We start from the raw sequence: 21643 nt of genomic DNA on the forward strand, positions 1-21643 counted from the left end.
AAAAATGTATTTTGAGTGTTGTTTTTGCTTGCTGGTGGTTTATAAGGGCTCGTTTCCACTATTGCGGTGCGGAATCGCCTGGATTCCACCACTGATGAAATCGCATGCGGATGCGATTCCCCATGCATTTGTTGCCGTTAATTCGCATGCGAATTCGCATAGGTGAGGGTATATGCGATTTTAACCATGTCACTGCCTGTGTGAATTTACATTGGTACCTATGCGAATTCACGGCAAAAAATGCATGGGGAAATGGCATGCGATTTCCCTATTAAATACATTGCATGCGATTCGCATGCATTCCACTCGCAGGCGAATTCTGCGACTCTTTTGTGCGTTTTTTCACCGCTGAAAAAAACGCATCTCAACAACGCTACAGTGGAAACAGGCCCATCCACTTGCATTACATGTGCGAATCCGCATGCGTTGGACGATAGTGGAAACGAGCCCTAAGGCATTTTATGACACGGGCCCATACGCAATTCACTTTTTCACCTGAGTTTTCTCCCAGGTGATATTTTCACAACTTAAAATGAAATTCCTTTTAAACCACCAGCAAGTAAACAAATACTCAAAATAATTTTGGCAGTACTTTTTCACCAACTTTCTTCCATTGCAAAGTGCTAAAAAGTTCATTTAAATTGAAAATGAAAAATTATCTCCTAGGAGAAAACTCAAGAGAAATAGTTAATTGCATATGGGCCAGTGAGAGAGCTTAGATAAGGTTTTACTGCAGGAAAGTTCAAAGCGTCATTATTTCTTCTTTTGTTTTATACCCAGTGTGGTTTTTTAAAACTGACTGTGACAGTGTGATGCAATCTTATTAAAAAAAAAAAAAAAAAAAAAGCAAAAAAGCTATATTCTGTATTTTTGGGCTAGAAGGCTCTATTCACACCTGCGTTTTCAAAACGCCGGCAAAGTTTTGCAGGAGTGATTTCACGTGGAAAAAATCACTTAACACTGCAGCGATTTGGGCGCAATCGCGTTTTGCGCTTCTATAGCACTGAAACGCGATCGCCTGGAAATCGCCTGAAAATGGTGCAGGCTACGCGTTTGCGTTTGGCGGTTTTGCGCGTTTTTGGGCAATTTGTGTCGATTAGCGCAAATCGCCCAAGTAAGAACGGGCCCATAGGGTTTCATTATGCTAGCGCTTTTAAAAAGCACTAACGTTTGAGCGTTTTGCCGAAATCGCGGCAAAACGCTTTAGTGTGAATGGGGCGGCCCTCGGACTCACTTTTTCTCCCCCAAAATTGGAGGGGGAAAGTCACTGCGTCTTATAGTCCAGATGCAGGGAGTTCCTGACTTTTGAACGTCTGCCAATACCAACCTCCAACCCGCCGCAATGTCCAGGACTCCCTGTACTGTGCCCATGCAGAGGAGGACACAGGGGGACAAAGGGAGGACACAAGGGGGCATAGAGGAGGACACAGGGAGACACAAGAGGTACAAGAGGGCATGAAGTACAAAGGGGGCGTAATCCACAAGATGTCCCTTCACCATGGATGCACCAGGTTTAGTATATACCGTAAATACTCGCATATAAGCCGACCCGCATATAAGCCGACCCCCCAACTTTTCCCTAAAAAAAACAGGGAAAAATGATTGACCCCCATATAAGCCGGGGGTAGTAAATGCTGGCCGCCTTATTCCCCGAGTGTGTCCCAGTATAGCTAGTAAAGTGCCCAGTATGGGTAGGTAGTGCCCCAGTATAGCTAGTATAGTGCCCACTATAGCTAGTATAGTGCTCAGTATAGCTAGTATAGTGCTCAGTATAGCTAGTATAGTGCCCCAGTTTAGCTAGTATAGTGCTCAGTATAGCTAGTATAGTGCTCAGTATAGCTAGTATTGTGCCCAGTATAGCTAGTATAGTGCCCCAGTTTAGCTAGTAAAGTGCCCCAGTATAGCTAGTATAGTGCTCAGTATAGCTAGTATAGTGCCCCAGTTTAGCTAGTATAGTGCTCAGTATAGCTAGTATAGTGCCCCAGTATAGCTAGTATAGTGCTCAGTATAGCTAGTAAAGTGCCCCAGTATAGCTAGTATAGTGCTCAGTATAGCTAGTAAAGTGCCCCAGTATAGCTAGTATAGTGCCCCAGTTTAGCTAGTATAGTGCCCCAGTATAGCTAGTATAGTGCCCCAGTTTAGCTAGTATAGTGCTCAGTATAGCTAGTAAAGTGCCCCAGTTTAGCCAGTACAGTCCCCCGCTCCCCCCATGGCCGCCGCCGCCGCTGCTATTACCTGGCCGCATCTTCTATTCCCCTCTCCGTGCTTGTAAACATTCACAGCAGCGCGCCCGGCGCTGCTACTGTGACGAGCGGCGAGCCAGGAAAGAGCGGTTCCCATAGTAACAGGAAGCCGCGCTCTTTCCTGCCTCGTCACAGTAGCAGCGCCGGGCGCGCTGCTGTGAATGTTTACAAGCACGGAGAGGGAAATAGAAGATGCAGGCAGGTAATAGCAGCGGCGGCGGCCATGGGGGTAGCAGGGGACCCGCGGACCAGCGGAGGGGGGGGACCCGCGGACCAACATGACTCGCATACAAGCCGACCCCCCAACTTTTGGCCCCCTTTTTGGGGGTCAAAAATTCGGCTTGTATGCGAGTATATACGGTATATTTTTTCCTCCTGGCTTTTGTCCTCTAAATCTAGGTGCGTCTTATGGTCAGGAGCGGCTCGTTTCCACTATTGCGGTGCAGAATCGCCTGGATTCCACCGCTGTTGAAATTCCATGAATTAGCATGCGGATGCGAATTTTTGCGCGTTTTTTGCCGCGAATTCGCATGCGAATTCGCATAGGTGAGGGTATATGCGAAATTAACCATGTCACTGCCTGTTTGAATTACATTGGTACCTATGCGAATTCGCATGAAAATTCGCATACCATAGCCGCATGCGAATTTCCTATTAAATACATTAGCGGCGATTCGCATGCATTCCACTCGCAGGCGAATTCGTTGGCTCTTTTGTGCGTTTTTTTACCGCTGAAAAAAACGCACCTCAACAACGCTACAGTGGAAACAGGCCCATCCACTTGCATTACATGTGCGAATCTGCATGCGTTGGACGCATGCAGATTCGCGATAGTGGAAACGAGCCCTGAGTCCATAAAATACGGGTAATTGAAAATAAAAATATGAGATTCTTTTCATTGCTACTAATGTTCTATTCGTTATCCGTACTACACACATATAACTCATTATACCATACTTTGTTTTTTTCTTCATGTTTGCTTTAAAAAAAATAGGAAATCCCAGCGAGAGTGAAAGACTGAAGTGACACACCCACACATCACCGCTAGTCACATGTCCAGAAAATACACCCCAGCTGAACACAGACCTGCAGTGGAGAGTGCAGTATACTTGCAGAAGCAGGTGTCCATTCTCACGTTATTACACTTTAAGCCTCTTTTCCACGAACTGTTTGTAGGCAGTGAAATGCCTCTCAAACTCTCACAACTGCTCACTGCTGCCTGGTAACTGCTCACTGCTGCCTGGCAACTGCTTGCTGAGCACACAGCTCAACAGTTCGTGGAAAAGAGGCCTAATCACTGTGTAGAAGACTGAGGCCTTCTTTCCACGAACTGTGCTGTGTGCTCAGCAAGCAGTTACTAGGCAGCAGTAAGCAGTTATCATGCAGCAACAAGCAGTGTTGCCAACTCATCCCTTTAATTACTGACACATCTAACTTATACAGGTTCTGGGGCTACTTGCACATAATCAGTGCCTTAACTGCATCTACCTAGCCACAAAACCTGTATAATTCATATGTGTCAGTAATTAAAGGGGTGAGTTGGCAACACTGGCAACAAGCAGTTATCAGGCAGCAGTGAGCAGTTGAGAGAGTTTGAGAGGCATTTCACTGCCTATCAGCGGTCCGTGGAAAGGAGGCCAGACCGCGCAGTATAGAGTCCTCTGCAGTATTTTATTGACCAATAAAAGAGCGCAGATCAGTAATCATGAGAGTGCAGACACCTGTCACTACAAGTATAATGGGCACCTGCTTGTTCCAGTCCAGCAACCAGACAACCCTGAAGGGAATCAAGTGACATAGGCCGTGCTCCATAGAATCTCTGTAATGCATGGAATAACTCCATCCTGTATACCAATATAAACTTATGTGTAAAATGTTTAAAGACACCTAAAGTGAGAAGCAGGGGCGCCTCTAGGCATAGGCAGTACAGGCCATTGCCTGGAGTGCCATTGGTCCTGGGGGGCGCCATGTTGCTGGATTAAGCCCCTCCCCCAAATTAAGCCCCACCCAAAAATAAGCCACACCCCTCTGGGTGTTCTATTACTTGCTTCTGCTGCATCTACTTAGCGTAAGTTGCAGCTGACACCTCTGTGCCTTGTGCATCCTTCTTTCATCCTTTGTGCCATCTCTGCCTCCTTCTGTCCCCCTGTGCCTCCTTATGTCTCCTTTGCCTTTATTTGTCCCCTTGTGCTACCTCTGCCCCCTGTTCCTCCTTCAGTCCCACTCTGCCTCCTTCTGTCCTCCTGTGCCTCCTTCATTATCCCTTTGTGCCTCATTCTGTCTCCATGTGCCTCTTCAGTCCCCATGTGCCACCTCTGTCCCCTGCGCCTTCCTCTGTCCCCCTGTGACTCCTTCTGTCCCCTTTTGTGCCTCCTTCTGACCCATTTTAGAGGGTGCCAGGCCGACCAGTCGGTCATGAATGCTGTTCGTTAGTTCACTGGCCTGCAGTCCGTAAGCTCACCTCTGCATCCTTACATTACGTGTATTTTCTGGTGAAACACTGGCCACATTGCAAATTTTCTGATGAAACGCTGCCGCATTATGATTATTTCCTGGTGAAACGCTGCCGCATTACGATTATTTGCATGGAAGGGCACCATGGGGGAGGGGGGGAGGGGGGGTTAGGGGGGGGGGGCGCGCCGCAGAGTTTCTCGTCTGGAGTGACAAATTGGCTAGAGGCGCCCCTGGTGAGAAGAATATGGAGGCTGACATAGTTATTTTCTTTTAACCTCTTGAGGACTGCAGGGCTAAACCCCCCTAGTGACCAGGCCATTTTTTGTGAACTTGGCCACTGCAGCTTTAAGGCCAAGCTGCAGGGCCGCACAACACAGCACACAAGTGATCCCCCCCTCTCCCCACCAACATAGCTCTCTGTTGGTGGGGTCTGATGGCTGCCCCCATGTTTATTTTTTTTTAAATAAATATTGTTCTTTTTTTAAAAAAAAACAAAAAACACTTTTTCTTTAAATCCCTTCTCTCCCTCCCTACAGCCAGCCAATTACTGCGATCGGCTGTTATAGGCTTCTGCATATGAGAGCCAATCGCTCTCTTGTCCCCCAGGGGGACAGCCAGTGCAGTGCTGCTGCTGATCGCAGCGCTGCACAGAGTAAATAGACGGCGATCACGCCGTCTAACAGTCTCCCGAGCAGCAATAGCCGCTCGGAGACTGAAGGTGGGGCGGAGCTCCGCCCCCCAAGCAGGAGATGCGTGCGCACCCTGCGCGCAATCTCCTGCAAAACAGAGCCCCAGGACTTTACGCCAATCGGCGTTAGGTGGTCCTGGTGCTGCCGCCACCGCCACGCCCATCGGCGTGATGGGGGCGGCAACTGGTTAAACAATACCAGTTCCCTGGCTGCCCTGCTGATCTTTCATGTATCAGTAGTGCCTGAATCATACCTGAAACCCTCCTCCTTCTGCTAATACAGGGGTTCCCTGAGATCTAAAAATTATTTGAAGGGGTCCTACAGGGTGAAAAGGTTAAGAAAGACTACTTTAGGCCTTGTTCACACTAGGGTTGTTTCTGTGGGCTTTTCAGGGCGCATTGCGCTGTGCGTTAAGCAAGGTACATTGTATTCTCATCTCATTAACTTGAATGTACCTTGTGTTGCATGCATTTCTGTGCGTTAAGCTGTAAAGCACACATCAATGCAAGTGAATGTGTGCGCTTTTTTAGCACATAGAAGCGCATGCGTTTTTACTCCAATTGAAAAAAAAAACACATTTTCATTCTGAAAACAAATCTTTATTGACAACTGCTACTGCTGCAATAAGCAAAACTTGCTTTAAAAAAAAAGTGCATCGCACTGAAACGCGCACTAAAACGTGCACCAACGCATGCGGTTTTTTCATCATGCACTTTTACGCGTTTCTGAACGCACCGAATGTGCACAAGGGCTTAGACTATAGTTATTTGAAGCGGCAACAAAATGAGCGATTGTTAGTAAATCGTGTGCAAAAATGTCACAAACCATCATCTAGGTCTCATTCACAGTGGGACCGACGTTGCCTTTTAATGTGACGTTAAGGTCGCAACGCGTCTGAGTTAAGAGGTAACGCACTGCAAACAGTGAGCTACCACAACGCGACATTTTTCAGCGTGATGTTAATGTCGCACTGTAAACGTTCCTCTGTGGTTGTACTAGATGTGTAGAGCCTCAATACTTCACAAGAAATAACAACAATGCTTACGTGGTTCAATGGTGCCCGGTGCCCACTAACAGTAGAGTTTTCAGTGGAGAATGCAATATACAATGCAGAAATTAAGTGACGTAATACATTGATTATATCGTCATCAGTGAATCTATCTATACCTCCTCATAACTGATTATAAAAAAACTGTATGAGTCAGGACTGAGTCAGACACTTGCATACCTGATATTGAAAATGGTTTTCACAGTAAAAAATAAAAAAGGCTGCCTTTGCCAGTAACTGTCAGCCTGCTTCTGGTGCAAAGATGAAATATACTGTAAATTGCACTGATAATGTGAGGATTCCATTTCACAATCCCTCAGCCTTGAATTGCTCAGCATCTGAGTGTGACTCATGCTGGTGGGGGGGGGGGGCTGGGGGGTGAGAGAGAGACCCAGGAGAGTCTCCCCGCTTTACTGTGCTCTGTACGCCTCCAGGTACAATAGTAATCCAACAACCCATCGGGTGTGCCAGCCTATCTCAAATATGTTCTAAGGTGTGTTTATGTATTACATAAACCTTGCTGCCAGCTGCTGGCAACTTCCAGCCGCAGGCCAAAATCCTGCTCAGTCAGAGTAATCTGCTGCTATTCAGAATATGGATGAAACCACACTGCAGAATGACTCACACAGGAGGGACATCCCTCCCCTCTTCTCCCAGCAGAATAAGCCAGAATGGAAATGTCTCATATCCCTCATTATTAAAGGAAAATTGAAGTAAAAGAAAAAGGGATGCTTAATGGAGTTGGAAAGCACAGAATCCTATTGAGCCTTCCCTGGTCGATCTCGAGCCCCTCATTCTATTGCTGTCACCTCCTGACCAGCTGGTCGCATAAGCCTTCGGGGACCCTCAGACGGCTTCGGGAGCAGTCGTGTTTGCGCATGCGTAGTACGGAGCCACCCATCTTCGGGAGCAGAAACCAGAGCCGGGACTAGGTCCTCCAGCATCCAAGGCTAAGACACAGTGGCGTACCTAGGGCATTTGACACCCGGTGCTGGGTATTAAAAGACACCCCCCCCCAAAAAAAAAAAAATGGGTGTGGCTATAACCTACGGCGCGCGAAGCGCACTGCGGTGAAAATGGGCATGACCAGATGAGGGCGGAGCTAACTAATTTAAAGTGAACCCGGGATGAGAGTGATATGGAGGCTGCCATATTTATTTCCTTTTAAACAATAGGGAGCCCTGCTGATCTATTTGGCTGCAGTAGTGAACTGAATTACACCAGAAACAAGCATGCAACTAATCTCGTCAGTTCTGACAATATTGTCAGAAACCCCTGACCTGCTGCATGCTTGTTCAGGATCTATGGTTGAAAGAATTAGAGGCAGAGGACCAGCACGGCAGCCAGGCAACTGGCATTGCTTAAAAGGAGATAAATATGGCAGCCTCAATATTAATCTCACCTCGGGTTCCCTTTAAAAGTGCAACGCAAAGACAGTGGGCCCAAGTTTTGGTGAGCCTTTTCCCAGAAAATTCACATAATTCAGGTTTTCTCAAGAAAATACACGTAAAGTGAGTAGATTTGCCCAGAAAATACATGCAATCGTGGCAGACCTGGCCAGAAACCACTTCAATCATGTAGCAGACCTGACCAGAAAATGCATACAATCACGTAGCAAACCTGGCCAGAAAACACTTCAATCATGTAGCAGACCTGGCCAGAAAATACATGCAATCATGTGGAAGATTTTACTAGAAAATACATGCAATTATGTGGAAGATTTGACCAGAAAATAAATGCAAACATGTGGAAGATTTGACCAGAAAATACGTGCAATCATGTGGCAGACCTGACCAGAAAATACATGCAATCATGTGGAAGATTTGACCAGAAAATACATGCAATCATGTGGCCGACCTGGCCAGAAAACACTTCAATCATGTAGCAGACCTGGCCAGAACAGTCGATACACCTGCTAATATAAATTTAAAAAAAAACATTTACTCACCTGAAGCAGCAGCAGACCTCCTGTCTCGGCCTCCGTCCGGCGCAGCTCCCACAATCCTCTGCAGCCAGCCAGCAACTGAAACTCCCGCGCTTTGAGCAGGGCTATGGGAAAATGGCGCCCGAAGCCCTGCACTGCAGACTCAAAGTCTCCAGAGCAGGGCTTCAGACGCCATTTTACTGTAGCCCTGCTCTGCCGCAGCTGTGGGCTGCTGCTGTCAGTGAACTGACACAGCGTCTATTAGACGCCGAAAGTCAGTTCATGCTGGGGGGTGCTTTAGGGGTAATTGGAGAATGTCGCTGCCATTGCCCCAGTATAGCTAGTATAGTTGCCCCCAATATAGCTAGTATAGTTGCCCTTAGTGTAGGTAATATAGTTGCCCCAGTATAGCTAGTGTAGTTGCCCCCAGTATAGCTAGTACAGTTGCCCACAGTATAGCTAGTACAGTTGCCCACAGTATAGCTAGTACAGTTGCCCACAGTATAGCTAGTATAGTTGCCCCAGTATAGTTAGTATAGTTGCCCCAGTATAGTTAGTATAGTTGCCCCAGTATAGTTAGTATAGTTGCCCCAGTATAGCTAGTATGGTCGCCCCCAGCCAGTATAGCTAGTATAGTTGCCCCCAGACAGTATAGCTAGTATAGTTGCCCCCAGCCAGTACAGTTAGTATAGTTGCCCCAGCCAGTATAGCTAGTATAGTTGCCCCCAGCCAGGATAGCTGCCCCCAGTATAGCTAGTTTAGTTGCCCCAGCCAGTATAGTTGCCCCCAGTATAGCTAGTATAGTTTAGTTGTCCCCAGTATAGCTAGTATAGTTGCTCCCAGTAAGCTAGTATAGTTGCCCCCAGTATGGCTAGTATAGTTGCCCCCAGTATGGCTAGTATAGTTGCCCCCAGTAAGCTAGTATAGTTGCCCCCAGTAAGCTAGTATAGTTGCCCCCAGTAAGCTAGTATAGTTGCCCCCAGTAAGCTAGTATAGTTGCCCCCAGTAAGCTAGTATAGTTGCCCCCAGTATAGCTAGTATAGCTGCCCCCAGTATAGCTAGTATAGTTGCCCCCAGTAAGCTAGTATAGTTGCCCCCAGTATGGCTAGTATAGTTGCCCCCAGTAAGCTAGTATAGTTGCCCCCAGTATGGCTGGTATAGTTGCCCCCAGTAAGCTAGTATAGCTGCCCCCAGTATAGCTAGTATAGTTGCCCCCAGTATGGCTAGTATAGTTGCCCCCAGTATGGCTAGTATAGTTGCCCCCAGTATAGCTAGTATAGTTGCCCCGAGTATGGCTAGTATAGTTGCCCCCAGTATGGCTAGTATAGTTGCCCCCAGTAAGCTAGTATAGTTGCCCCCAGTATGGCTAGTATAGTTGCCCCCAGTATGGCTAGTATAGTTGCCCCCAGTAAGCTAGTATAGCTGCCCCCAGTATAGCTAGTATAGTTGCCCCCAGTATGGCTAGTATAGTTGCCCCCAGTATGGCTAGTATAGTTGTCCCCAGTATAGCTAGTATAGTTGCCCCGAGTATGGCTAGTATAGTTGCCCCCAGTATGGCTAGTATAGTTGCCCCCAGTAAGCTAGTATAGTTGCCCCCAGTATGGCTAGTATAGTTGCCCCCAGTATGGCTAGTATAGTTGCCCCCAGTAAGCTAGTATAGCTGCCCCCAGTATAGCTAGTATAGTTGCCCCCAGTATGGCTAGTATAGTTGCCCCCAGTATGGCTAGTATAGTTGCCCCCAGTATGGCTAGTATAGTTGCCCCCAGTATGGCTGGTATAGTTGCCCCCAGTAAGCTAGTATAGCTGCCCCCAGTATAGCTAGTATAGTTGCCCCCAGTATGGCTAGTATAGTTGCCCCCAGTATGGCTAGTATAGTTGCCCCCAGTATAGCTAGTATAGTTGCCCCGAGTATGGCTAGTATAGTTGCCCCCAGTATGGCTAGTATAGTTGCCCCCAGTAAGCTAGTATAGTTGCCCCCAGTATGGCTAGTATAGTTGCCCCCAGTATGGCTAGTATAGTTGCCCCCAGTAAGCTAGTATAGCTGCCCCCAGTATAGCTAGTATAGTTGCCCCCAGTATGGCTAGTATAGTTGCCCCCAGTATGGCTAGTATAGTTGTCCCCAGTATAGCTAGTATAGTTGCCCCGAGTATGGCTAGTATAGTTGCCCCCAGTATGGCTAGTATAGTTGCCCCCAGTAAGCTAGTATAGTTGCCCCCAGTATGGCTAGTATAGTTGCCCCCAGTATGGCTAGTATAGTTGCCCCCAGTAAGCTAGTATAGCTGCCCCCAGTATAGCTAGTATAGTTGCCCCCAGTATGGCTAGTATAGTTGCCCCCAGTATGGCTAGTATAGTTGTCCCCAGTATAGCTAGTATAGTTGCTCCCAGTAAGCTGGTATAGTTGCCCCCAGTATGGCTAGTATAGTTGCCCCCAGTATGGCTAGTATAGTTGCCCCCAGTAAGCTAGTATAGTTGCCCCCAGTATGGCTAGTATAGTTGCCCCCAGTATGGCTAGTATAGTTGCCCCCAGTAAGCTAGTATAGCTGCCCCCAGTATAGCTAGTATAGTTGCCCCCAGTATGGCTAGTATAGTTGTCCCCAGTATAGCTAGTATAGTTGCTCCCAGTAAGCTAGTACAGTTGCCCCCAGTAAGCTAGTATAGTTGCTCCCAGTAAGCTAGTATAGTTGTCCCCAGTATAGCTAGTATAGTTGCTCCCAGTAAGCTAGTATAGTTGCCCCCAGTATGGCTAGTATAGTTGCCCCCAGTATAGCTAGTATAGTTGCCCCCAGTATAGCTAGTATAGTTGCCCCCAGTAAGCTAGTATAGTTGTCCCCAGTAAGCTAGTATAGTTGCCCCCAGTAAGCTAGTATAGTTGCCCCCAGTAAGCTAGTATAGTTGCCCCCAGTAAGCTAGTATAGTTGCCCCCAGTATAGCTAGTATAGTTGCCCCCAGTATAGCTAGTATAGTTGCCCCCAGTAAGCTAGTATAGTTGTCCCCAGTAAGCTAGTATAGTTGCCCCCAGTAAGCTGGTATAGTTGACCCCAGTAAACTAGTATAGTTGCCCCCAGTAAGCTAGTATAGTTGCTCCCAATGTAGGTGCCCCAGGAGTGGGAAGCAGGGCTAGATGGAGGGGCTGTGGAGGGGTCCCTCACCTGGGACCCCTCCTTCTGCCTCTTTCTCCCCTCTCCAGCATAGCGGGGCAGCCGGAGGCGTACAGAGAATTACTCACCTGATTTCCGTGTTCCAAGCGCTGGCAGCGTCATGACGTTACAGGTCTCCGCCTCCAATGCCGCCCACTGTGCTTCCGCTAATCAGGAAGCACAGTGGGCGGCATTGAAGACGGAGACCTGTAACGTCATGACACTGCGCTCCACGCTTGGAACGCGGAAATCAGGTGAGTAATTGTCCATACGCCTCCGGCCGCCCCGCACTTGTCGCCGCTAATTTCTGGAGAGGGAGAGAGAGGCAGAAGGAGAGGTCCCAGGTGAGGGAGGGGGGGGGGGATATGTCCCCCCTCCCCACCGCTGCCTCCACAGCCTTTCCTTATAGCCCTGCTTCCCCCTCCTGCTGTGCTGCTGTACGGGGTCGTGGCGACACCCCCCTGGGTGTCTGTCACCCGGTGCGCCCCGCCCCCTGCGCTCTATGGTAGGGACGCCACTGCCCCTGCCTATGTACCGCGTTGCATTGTAGGAAATAACAGCTTTTCCCAATTGTCATGCAACCAGTCTCTCCCTGTAACGATCGGTGAAACACAGAGAGGATCTGATTATTGATGATCTGCAGTATCACCAAAAATGCAGATATATACCTGATTATTGATGATCTGCAGAAACACAGACAATCAGATATATCACTAACCTCTGGACACCTGAGTGATAAGAGTGTTTGGTGCAACAGTAATACTTTGAGGACCGCACCTGCCAAGCAGGTGATGAGGCAGTAGTGGATTGTGGATAAGAGGGAGGACTTCAAATCATCAACAACGGGAGAAACCTTCCAGATTAAGGAGTATATGACATGCGGCTCGAGTTTCATAATATACGTAATTACATGTACGTGTAACCTCCAATATGTGGGCAGAACCACACAAACATGCAGAGAGAGATGGGGCCAACATAGGCGTAATGTCCTGAAGGGGTATACGAAGCATGGTCTTTCCCGACATTGCAAAGAAATGCACGATCAGGATCCCACCACCCTAAACATCTGCCCCATAGAACTAATCCCTGAAGATGCCGTTGATAGACACAGCACTTTAAGAGCAAGGGAAATGTATTGGATATTTAAGCTGAGAACTCTACACCCAGAAGGACTCAATATTTGTTTGGAACATAATTTGTGATTGGGTCCTTCAACCATTAAGGCTCGACAATCAGGGATAGTGGATTCTCCAAAGGGGAAGGATCCCCGTATTATCACCCTTAGGGACGCCATTACATTAAGCCATGTACTGAATTTTATATCATAAGATATCTTGGTTCCTTTGTTTCCCCCGCCGCCTTCCACTACCCAAACCCCCCCCGACCCCACCACGGTTTTTTTCCCCCCCTCCCTTTCCCCCCCCCCCCCCCCCCCGTCCGTCCGTCCCCCTCCCATCTCCATACCCTTTACCCGTCTCCCTGTCCCCGACCCTTCCCACCCATGCGTGTATGTTCTGTATGGGTTTGCATATACATGTGTGTATGTACACACATGTGTGTGTGTATGTATATGTATGTGTATGTATATATATATACTATATATGTTTATAATATGTATGTTTATTTTCCCTCTATTTTTCCACACTACACATTATTGACCATTATACCCCATAGGGACAAATTAGGCTATATCCAAAGGCAGGCCTCAAGTGGGTCTTTAGACCTGAAACAACCTAGTACAGATGATTTCCCTTAAAATCGCCCTTCCCCCCCCCCCCCATCCCCATAGCCACTTAATTAACATTAGGTCTCTCCCTATTATAGTACAATTTATACCCTTTAAATTTCTACCTTTGTGTGTAGGTTTAGAAGACAGTTATATTTATGATGGAAGTACTTTACAGTATATTATTCTTCATTTAAATACCTGGGGCTGATTTGCATGAGGTCTTACTATCCGGGGCTGTATTGTTGTTTTTTTCCCTGTTGTTTGTTTCCCTGTTACCTAGCTATTCCTCTGGATTGGGTACATCTACTCCCTAATTCTGTCCTGCATGAGGACTACAGCCCCTCTCCTGGCCTCTCCAATATGGCCGTTTGTGGAGTCTTTTACTCCACTAAGATGGCCATCATGAAAGGATGGCCACAACCTAGATGGCCGCCGCCCATACCCTCTCCTTACTATCGAGACGAATGTACCACACACTAGATGGACGCCCTCGCATGCTCTTCTAGTCATTTAGGAGCAGCCGCCACACGCAAGATGGCGGCCGCTCGTGCACTCCCCTCTCGATGACACATACTCCTCTTGTTATTGGGAGCGGCCGCCACACGCAAGATGGCGGCCGCTCGTATACTCCCCCTATCCACAACACACTCTTGTCATCAGGAGCGGCCGCCACACGCAAGATGGCGGCCGCTCGTACACTCCCCCTGTCCATGACAAACTCCAAACGGAAGTGATGTCATGGGGATCTCGGACTTCCGCGCCCACAGGCGCTCTGGCTGCGGCCACTTGCCTCTTAAGGGGCTGCGTGGCGGAGCGCACATATGGCGCCCATGCTGCACATCTTCTGTCAAACAGGTAAGCTTTACCTAGCCCCTCACATCTGGTTACTCTCTGCCACCCTCTACTGCGAACAACTAGTGTTAGGTGCCGGGGACTGTATTATACGAATACTCCTGGTTACATACATTCTCCAGTTACACTTAAACATGGGACCTTCTGTACTTCCATCCTAGTCCCCCCTTTCTACCAGAAGTAACCCTATGATGGATCATGTATAATGCTATATGCTTGATTATGTACAACGTTGTATGTCCATCCTTTACCAGCCTCTGCTTTGAATTGGAGACCCTATAGTAAGGTTGAATCTGTAAATCCCCTGCACCCTGCTGCATTCATATAGATATACTTTATCCCAACTCTGGTACCGAGTTTTCACATCCCTTGGTGATTAATTACACAGGTATATGAATATGGATTACTGTTAGAAATAGGATTATTTTTATTGATGAAGTTTATGCGTAGAATTTTATTCTATTTTAATTTGCTAGTCACGTATACGTTTTTTATTTTTTATTGTTAGTAAGGATGAGTGTATATGTGTATATATGTGTATATACGTATGCGGATTTTTATGAATTTATACATGTATTGTTGGATTACTGTTTTAATTGTTTCTGATATGAAATGTTTTAGCCTGAGCGCCATTTTTTATCTTCTCTTTAAGCACTTTATTTGACCTGAAGAAGCGACTTGTGGTCGCGAAACGCGTTGTCTAGCTCTTAGTGCTATAAAATAAACCCAATTTATATGAATTACGTGTGTACGAGCCTTCATAACAGGTAAGACACACTACGCTTACCTATGATTTGGTTGTATATGTTATAACAAAATTGAGGGCGCCTCCTACAGTGTTTTGATATTTACTAAACACCCCACTAAGTGGGGGTATACTTACTGTAAGCCTATTTATAGTAGTACTTTTGTTGGGAGCAGCGACCGGACAAGGCCGAGTGGAGACGGTACTTCTCCACATGTTCTGATGGTGGTTGCTTGAACAGCAACCCAGAATTGTGAGTATATCTTGTCTCTAATAGACCATCTCACACAACGTTAATACACAATATTGGGCTCCCGGTGTCCCTGTGTTTTTTTATCTCTACTAGTCTGATGAGGCAGTAGGGCAGGGCCGGGCCGAGGCATAGGCTGGAGAGGCTCCAGCCTCAGGGCGCAGTGTAGGAGGGGGCGCAGAATTCATTCAGCTGTCATTCCTAATTGTGTATGAAGCAGAAAGAAATAAGAAAAGGGGATACATGGCAGTGACTGAAAGCCAGATAACTAGATATTAAGGTGTTGGGGAGGTTGTGGGCCCTGTGGCACCTCTTAGTCTAAGGGCGCACTTTGGTGTCTCAGCCTTGGGTGCTGGAGGACCTTGTCCCGGCTCTGCAGTAGGGGATACTGCACAAAGAACAAGTTCCTTCCTATGGTCAGAGAACTCCCAAGGGAGTGACCAGACTGGGAATAGGAAGGACCAGAGTGTGAGTGACACCAAGGGGGGGTGTCACTAACAGATATGTGAGCTATCTCTTAACTGGGGAGATAGCTCTCGAGGTCGGGCAAGCCAGGTCGTCAACACACAGACAGATAAGGTACACAGACAGGAGACTGATTCGGTAATCCTAAAACACGCAGGGTTTGGCAACAGAGTATCAGATATAGCGAGGTACCAAATCAGTGATCAGAAGAGTGGTCAGGAAAGCAGAAGGTCATAACAGATAATAAACAATGCCTAGTCTTGGGTGTGAATTCCGTGATCATCAACACCCTGGAACTAGTCTGAAGTATAACAGAATGATAATACAAGTCCTAGTCTTGGGTGTGAGCTCCTTGATCATCAACACCCTGGAACTAGTCTGAGATATAACAGAGATGATATACAGTATTCCTAGTCTGAGGTGTGAGGTTCGTGATCATCAACACCCTGGAAATGGTCTAGAGAATAACACAGATAATATACAGTATTCCTAGTCTGAGGTGTGAGGTTCGTGATCATCAACACCCTGGAAATGGTCTAGAGAATAACACAGATAATATACAGTATTCCTAGTCTGGGGTGTGAGGTCCGTGATCATCAACACCCTGGAACTGGTCTAGAGAATAACACAGATAATATACAGTATTCCTAGTCTGGGGTGTGAGGTCCGTGATCATCAACACCCTGGAACTGGTCTAGAGAATAACACAGATAATATACAGTATTCCTTGTCTGGGGTGTGAGGTCCGTGATCATCAACACCCTGGAACTGGTCTAGAGAATAACACAGATTCTGACAAAAAGGTCTGAGTGCTTCCACGTAGTGATCGCAACGGCAGACAACCAGAGAATGACCAGCACCCAGTATATATAGTACAGCGCTCTCCAGCGCCTCCCCTAAGTGCTGGACCAATGGGAACTGGTTGGATTGTCAGCTGACCAACTTGGTCAGCTGACTCTCTTCTGGCTGTCATAAAAGCTCTGCCTCTCAGTGCGTGCGCACGTCCTTCTGAACCTGTGTGGACTATCAGTCCCAGCCACACCAGTCATGTGTTGTGTACCACCCACCGTGCTGGACGCGGAACCAGCCGCACCGCTATCAGAGCATGCGGCGGTTTCTCCGCGTTCGGCCAAACTGATAGATGTAGGCCTATGCGTGCAAACCGCCGCTTTGCACGCGGAATCAGTAGTCTTGTTCTCAGGATATGCGGCGGTTTCTCCTCGTTTGGCCACACTAGCAGGTGTAGGCCTATGCGCGCAAACTGCCGCGTTAGACGCGGAATCAGCCGCCTTGCTCTGAGCACCTGCGGCGGCTTTTCCGCGTTTTCTCACACTCCCTCTGTGCATTTGTATATCTATTAAAAAAAACAACCTTTTAGCCTATCACATTGCTAGGGGGTGTGGTTATAGATAATGGTAGTTGGTGCTGTTTTTTTCATGTCTGCCAGTAGTAAAGATGATGTCCTGCAGGCTGATTGTGGATCAAACAATCTGAACAAATTACATGGCAAAAATCAATCATTTCTTGATCTCTCTTCTGTTTTCTAACGTCTCACTTTACAATGTATTGATTTATGTATTGATGTTTTTCCCCTTTTTGTTAAAGGTCCTCTTTAAGTACAAGGAGGGCAAAATAATGTAACTGCTGAGCTGGTGTAAGTTGTGGCTGGTAAGGTGATTAAAGGGACTCCGAGCACCTCTCATGGGCATGCCTTTAAGCCAGACGACTTCCAACAAAGTCGTGCTATGACCCCTCTGGAGGAGCCTCTTGCGATGGCCATGCGTGTCACTTCCTCTTCCTGTTTCATTCAGTGATGCACTTCTTTAACAGAGCAGACAGGGGTGACCTGAAAGTTATAACATAGCCAAGATGGCAGCCGCGATTTTTAAAGAGAACCAGAGATGAAGCAACCTCATGTATTTTACCTTATAAATCAGTGGGAACATGACAGTAAACACCTAATCTGCTCTTTGTTACATTGTTCTCTGTTTAATTTGCCTGTTATCACCTCTAAGATAAGAATCCCGACTAAGCAGTCGGTCTGGCTTTGCTACAGAATAATTATAGCTGAGACTGTGTTCTTTGCTGTCTTCAAGTCCAAGCCTGCCCCCTGCTGGCTTTGCTCAGGAATCATTATAGCTGAGTCATTATAGCAAAGCCAGACTCAATGCTCAGTCCGGGATTCTTATCTCAGCTAGATAACAGACACTTTTAGCAGTGAGGATGGAACAGAGAGCATGGTAAGTGTTTTCTCTAATGTTCCCACTGATTTCCATGGTAAAATACATGAGGGTGCTTCGTCTCTGGTTCACTTTAAATTGAAATCGAGCGAATACTATTTTGTGTACAACGGCGAATTTAGTGTAGAACATCTTTAAGTACTTTGCAGTACTGGTCGGAATCTTAAAGGCATACCCAAGTGAGGTGCTCAGAGTCCCTTCAACTACAGCTTTAAAAATTGGCAGTTCTTGTCAAAGACCTGTATGATGTCATTGTTGTTAACTGGCTTGTTTATTTCATGCTATAAAATTGTTTGCTTATGTTGTTGTAAAACATGTGTTATGTTAATAAAATCCATTAAACTCCAAGAGAGTATCACAGTCTTCTGTTGGGAAAAAGAGGTAGTTTATTGGGTCCTACCCAGGACAAGGTCCACACATACCCAGTAGAACAAGTCTTTTGATCTATTCTCTGTGCATGAGTGCTTTATTCATACCAGGCACGTGTGGACCTCACTGACGCATGCAATTGTCCACCGCCAAGTGCACTGCCAGGATATGAGAAGAGTCCCAGCACTGGAACGGTGGGCTGTCAGGAGGATCCGGGAAAGCCTCCGAACCAACCAGAGGCGTCCCACTGCTGAGGTAAGTATCTTACTTTTTATTGTATTTTTTTATTTTATTTTTTTATTTACTCTTTGGCCTGTTAACCACTCCAGGTTATTTGCTGGGTGCAAGGTGGGGGAGCCAAACTTTTGTTCAATTTGGCAAAATCGCCCTCCTGCCACCATCTACAGTATGGAGGGCCAACATATACAATTGTGCCCCAGATGTTGCAACGGACACTTGGGGAGGTGGGGGAAAAGTTATTTGTAATAAAAACTCTGTACCAGTATGTCCCCCAAGGAAGTGGTACCGAGGGCTACCTACCAGCGTTTCTTTTGCTATCGTGCAGAAAAGCGTTTGGCATCGGTTCCTGCCATACCATCGTCGTGTTTTGAGCATCTATGGGCATACAGAACTGTGAACGCAACCGGCACTAATAGCCAGAGTCGGGCCGAAGCAGAGACCGGGGAGGCAGCAACCACTGGGCACACAGCCATGAGGGGGTGTCCGTACCCTTGCTTGCCTGGCCATTGCAGAGTATGCTGTACAGAGCACTGTGTGCTACTTACATCACATCACATCTCAACGCCAGGATCCATGTTCACTCCACCATCTTGTAGCTTCTCCTCTATGCCGTTCTCTAGTGGTGTCTCATTGCATGGGCCACTAGAGGGAGCCATAGGGGAGATGCTGCAAGCTACCGAAGTGAGCAGGGATGCCAGTGCCAAGACTTGAGGTGAGTAGCACAGAACTCTCTGCCCCACATATCTCCCTTGCTTCAGATGTCCTCTAAGGTGCTCACTTACTTAAAGGATACCCGAAGTGACATGTGGCAAGATGAGATAAACATGTGTATGTACAGTGCCTAGCACACACATAACTATGCTGTGTTCCTCTTTTTCTTTCTCTGTCTGAAAGAGTTAAATAGCAGGTATGTAAGTGGCTGACTCAATCCTGACTCAGACAGGAAGTGACTACACTGTGACCCTTCACTGATAAGAAATTCCCCTTTTTATCTCTTTCTTTCTTGCTCTCAGAAGCCATTTTCTGCTAGCAAAGTGTTTTATAGTTGGAATTTCTTATCAGTGAGGGTTACAGTGTACTCACTTCCTGTCTGAGTCAGGACTGAGTCAGCCACTTAAATACCTGATATTTAACTCTTTCAGACAGAGAAAGAAAAAAAGAACACAGCCTAGTTATTTGTGTGCTAGGCACTGTACATACACATGTCTATCTCATCATGTCACATGTCACTTCGGGTATCCTTTAACAATTTTCAACGAAGAAGAATCACCCAGGCCAGTGTTTCTCAAACCTGTCCTCATGACTCTCCGACAGTGCATGTTTTGCAGGTAACCTCACCTACGCACAGGTGGGGTAATTAGTGTCTCGGCTATATGGAATCCACTTAGCTGAGACACTAATTAACCCACCAGTGCATAGGCGAGGCTGCCTGCAAAATATGCACCGTCGGGGGGTCACGAATACAGGTTTGAGAAACAAATCAGATAAATGCGATCGGATTGGCAGAAAATAAACCTTGTAGGTGTCCCAAATCGACTGTGAACGATTCTGAAAGCGATCGTTCGATGACGATTTGGTCAGTCTGAAAAACTTTTGAGATGGATAGGAAATGCAGATTGGTTTCTTGATGGTGAAATAATCGATGTATAATGACATTAGATTTCCAATCACATTGATCTGATCCCTTGGGCAATTCTTCGATGAAAATTGTACTGTTAGTGGCCACCTTTAGAAGTCCAAGTTGGATTCTTTGGACCCAATCCAATTCACTTTTTCTCCAAGTTTTTCTCCTGGGTGACATTTTTCACATCATATCAATAAAATGCTTTTTAAGTCACCAACAAACAAGAAAATATTCAGACTAATTTTTACAGTATGTCTTCACTTACTTGTTGCCAATTTCTCAGTTGCAGAGTGCTTAAAGAGAGTCTGAAGCGAGAATAAATCTCGCTTCAGACCTCATATATAGCAGGGGCACGTGTGCCCCTGCTAAACCGCCGCTATCCCGCGGCTAAACGAGGGTCCCTGTCCCCCCAAATCCCCTCCGTAATGCGGGGGAGCGCTTCCTGGTTGGGGCAGGGCTAACCGCCTCAGCCCTGCCCCACGCGCGTCTGTCAGCGCGTATCTCCGCCTCTCCCCCGCCCCTCTCAGTCTTCCTTCACTGAGAGGGGCGGGGGAGAGGCGGCGATGCGCCGCTGACAGACGCAAATGGAGACAGGGCTGCAGCCGTTAGCCCTGCCTCCAGGAGCGACCAAGCCTGCGACCAAGTGTCGCAGTGGGGGTTGGGGGTGAAGGGACCCCCGTTTAGCGGCGTGTATGCGGCGGTTTAGCAGGGGCACACGTGCCCCTGCTAACTATGAGCTCTGAAGTGAGATTTGTTCTCGCTTCAGAGTCTCTTTAAGGCTGCTTTCACATTAAGACGTTACAGGCGCACGTTATTGCAGCCTGTAACGCAGCCCCACCGCACAGTAATGAAAAATCAATGGGCTGTTCACAGTGCCCACGTTGCGTTACATTGTAACGCAGCACATCCGTTGAGAGTGCTGCATGCTGTGTGTTATGCGCGGCTAAGCCGCATTAGACTGTTTGCACATGCTCAGTAGTGTTGGGGAGGAGTGGAGAGCGGCCAGGCACATGGCTAATTAATATTCACTGCACTCAGTGACATGCAGTGTTTACTTCCTGGAGCGGCCGCTCTGTGCGGCGATTGGCCGGCGGGACCACGTGATGCCGCATGCGTCCAAGAGTACGCATCACGGCATCACGGACGCCAGAGTGAGCTGCACAACGGGGCTCACTCCGATGTCCACATCAGAGAGCACCAGGCGTTGCGTTAGGTGCACGTTATGCGACCTTAACGTGGCACCTAACGCAACGTCTTGGTGTGCAAGTAGCCTAAAAGTGTTTTAAACAAAAGATGAAAAATTATCTCCTAGGAAAAAAAACTGATTCCCCATCAATTTCAGCATGAACTCTCTTGGGAATCGTCCGCATCAGCCGCTGTTCCCTAATGTATAACTGTGCATGTAATGTGTGCATTTATACACTACCTGTCCTGTGTCGCGGGGGCCGTCCATCTTCTGAATCCGCCGCTTTTCCATTAGTCCTATACACGCCACTGGCGCATAGCACATGGTGCGTGCCTTCGTTGCTCGTCCTGATACCACTCGCTGTTGATCGACAATGACCTCAGACTGAAATTGGTTGCTTTGCCGATCGGACATGCACTTGGCAGCACCGAATTTCATTGGATTCGAT

The 21643-nt window shown here is 47.3% G+C and overlaps 2 protein-coding genes across 2 annotated transcripts in view; both read left to right on the top strand.

Moving 5' to 3' along the window:
* The window catches only part of ALDOA (aldolase, fructose-bisphosphate A), a 445177-nt gene that overhangs the window by 151199 nt on the left and 272335 nt on the right, over positions 1-21643 (top strand). The window lies entirely within an intron of this gene.
* The window catches only part of MVP (major vault protein), a 54443-nt gene continuing 51179 nt past the window's right edge, over positions 18380-21643 (top strand). Inside the window, exon 1 of the mRNA XM_068243809.1 lies at positions 18380-18400. The gene's annotated coding sequence lies outside the window, so the exon portion shown is untranslated. The remainder of the gene's footprint in view (positions 18401-21643) is intronic.

This window comes from Hyperolius riggenbachi, chromosome 7 (genome assembly GCF_040937935.1).
Source record: "Hyperolius riggenbachi isolate aHypRig1 chromosome 7, aHypRig1.pri, whole genome shotgun sequence".
In the NCBI taxonomy this organism is placed as follows: Eukaryota; Metazoa; Chordata; class Amphibia; order Anura; family Hyperoliidae; genus Hyperolius; species Hyperolius riggenbachi.